The sequence below is a fragment of the Miscanthus floridulus genome, chromosome 11, assembly GCF_019320115.1.
Source record: "Miscanthus floridulus cultivar M001 chromosome 11, ASM1932011v1, whole genome shotgun sequence".
Classification (NCBI taxonomy): domain Eukaryota; kingdom Viridiplantae; phylum Streptophyta; class Magnoliopsida; order Poales; family Poaceae; genus Miscanthus; species Miscanthus floridulus.
The window spans coordinates 71,639,540-71,642,483 of record NC_089590.1 but is presented as its reverse complement, the minus strand read 5'-3'; positions in this window follow the sequence as shown (position 1 = coordinate 71,642,483).

Genomic DNA, 2,944 nt, shown 5'->3' with positions numbered 1-2,944 from the left:
AATGTCCTGTCGTGCCCTGTGCTCATCATTATGAAGGATCAGGGTGCAGTCGTCGAGTGAGGCAGAGTGTGCCCTTAGACGTCGGGCAAGGTGGAGCCAGCCCTCAGCTGTCGGGCGAGGCAGAGCCAGCCCTTAGCCGTCGGGCAAGGCAGAGCCTGCCTTTAGCCGTCGGGCGAGGTGGAGCCATCCCTCAGCCATCGGACGAGGCAGAGCCAGCCCTCAGCCATCGATCGAGGCAGAGCCAGCCCTCAAACGTCGAGGAGGCGGAGCCAATCTTTAGTCCTCTGGGCAAGAAGTGTAGCTATGTTCTTATCTATTTGGGAGCATCAACGTTTGATGGTTATTAGTTCCACCTTATTGGGTACCTCAGTATTAGGTCCCCGATAGTAGCCCCCGAGCCCCTGGGTGATTCGGATTGAATTGCCTAGGGGTGATTTGACTTGCCAGAGGGTGCGTACGAGCGCACCGGACCGGTGTAGCCCCCGAGCCCCCAGGTGATTCGGGCAGAATCGCCCGGGGGGTATTTTGATTCGCTAGAGGGTGCGCGTGAGCGCATCCGTCGGGTGTAGCCCCTGAGCCCCTAGGTGATTCGGGCAGAATCGCCTAGGGGGTATTTCGATTCGCCAGAGGGTGCGCGCGAGCGCACTCGTCGGGTGTAGCCCCCTGAGCCCCCGGGTGATTTAGGCAGAATCACCTGGGGGTATTTCGATTCGCCAGAGGGTGCGCGCGAGCGCACCCGTCGGGTGTAGCCCCTGAGCCTCCGGGTGATTCGGATAGAATCGCTCGGGGGTAATTTCGGACCCTTCGTGGGTATGGCAGTGAGATTTGGTTTTTGTTATTTGGACAGTTTAAAGGAAACCCTGGTGTCCTGTTCGCAGGATTCATCCAGGGTTAGCCCGGTTGGGACTCGATTATGGATCAAGGCTCCCTTGAGGTTTGTGCGTCTGAGTTCTGGCCGCTTGTGGGCCCATCCCTTGTTGGGATGGCTGTTGAAACTGTTGGGCCAACCCTTGAACTTATGGGCCTAGGCGAGCTGGAGAAAAGCTTTTTGACCCGTATCCCCTCTGTGGGAAAAGTGTCCTAGTCTGCTCTGGAAGGTGAAACGTCCGACGCGATTTTGGTAGTTAAGGATATGGATCACGGGCGCATATCTCGTGACGTGACGTGGTGGTGTATCATGGTAGGCTCAAAGACCTAGGCTGGCAGTTGCTCTTCTCACATCCGTCGCCCCTAAAACCAAGGTGTTCGCCCCTAGGGTTTTGTACTTTGCCTCCTCACCTTTGCATCTACAACCTCTGCCGTCAATCGCCTGAGCCTCCTGCACCTGCATCGTAGCCGCCGTCAAGCTCGCATCCACATCGTAGCCGCTGTCAAGCTCGCATCTACCCCCCTCCCTATCATTCAATGGAGATATGGTGTAGATCCAACATCACCCCTCAGCACCTAGAGGGCCTCGTTCGCCATGGCCTTCTTTACCCACTGATCGCCATCGAGGAGTGGTGGCTGCCTGGTAATGAAGATGAGCCGTCACCGCTCAAAGGGTATGTCGTGTCCTTCGCTCACTTCCATGAGCAGGGATTCGCCATACCTGCCCACAAGTTCCTTCGAGGGTAGTTGGATTACTACAAGGTGGAGTAGCTGCACCTTACTCCTAATGGGGTCCAGCACATTGTGGCGTTCGTCGCCCTGCGTGAGGGGTTCCTTGGGATTAGTCCCACTTTGACCTATGGCGGTATCTCTTCGCCGTCAACCTTTTGAAGAAGGGGGTCGGGAAGCAAGAGTTGAGCGTGCTGGTGGGATGCGCCGGCATTCATCTCCACAACAACCGGGTGAACGAATACCCGTCAATGCGTCTGTCGGCCTCCAACAAGGGGTGGCATTCACATTGGTTTTACATCAAGGACGACATTGCCACCCGCTTGCCAGCATTCTCCAGGCGCATCATCGAAGAGGTCTCGGGGTCGTTGAAATGGGGTGTCTTGGGCAAAGACAAGAAGAAGATCAAGGACCATCTCGTCACCCTCCAAATTCTGAAGGAAAGGGGCATGACAGGATTAGGGATCATCGGTGCCTACCGTACACGCAGGGTGGCGCCGCTGATGAGCCGTGTGCTTCCCCTGTACCTGATGGTGCTCAGGGCATCGCTCGAAGGGACAACACTTGTCGACGAAGCGCTCCCACCCACCAAAGTGGCGCAGCGCATCAAGAAGGTGATGGAGCCTTCGAAGGACAACGCCGGTGTTGTCCTTGATTTCATGTATCTAGTGTCGGGCATCCCCCAATGCGGACGGAACTGGGGTTCATCGATTTTGTAAGTTCTCTTTCCCCATGCCTCCTTTTTACTTGAATTCCTAGCCCCTTGATGCTGACCTCTGGATAGCAGGACCAACCAAAGAGACTCATCTTTGGGGATAGCCCGGCTCCACTGCCGAAGGACTGGCTTATGGCGACGGTGAATCGCACCATGGCCGAGTGGGATAGGAAGACGAAGGAGCTCAAGAGGAGGAAGATGCTACAGAAGCAGCAAGCATGGGAGCAAAGAGAGGAGACAGACAGTGACGACGACAATGATGAGGAGTTTGATGAGGTAGTTGCTGACATTGAGTGGGGCATCCTATAGGGCAAGGATACGCTGATAGGTACCCCCTCATCAACGCAGGGACCCTTCTAGTTCCATGCGGGGGAAGTGTGTCCGTATGGCCAGCGGAGACGGGCCAAACCATCGGCCCGTCCTCAGGACCAGTGGGAGCGGGTGGATCTGCCACCACGCTTGGGGTGCCGGTGGAGGAGGGCGGCTCCACTGCCGCGCCCCATGAGCTGATAGGGGCGGGTGGATCTATCATCGCGCTCGAGGCACCGACAGAGAAGGGTGGCTCCACCGCCATGCCCTCGGAGGCAAGGGAGATGAGCCCCTCTGCCCGAGAGCAGGGGGCAGGCTCAAAAT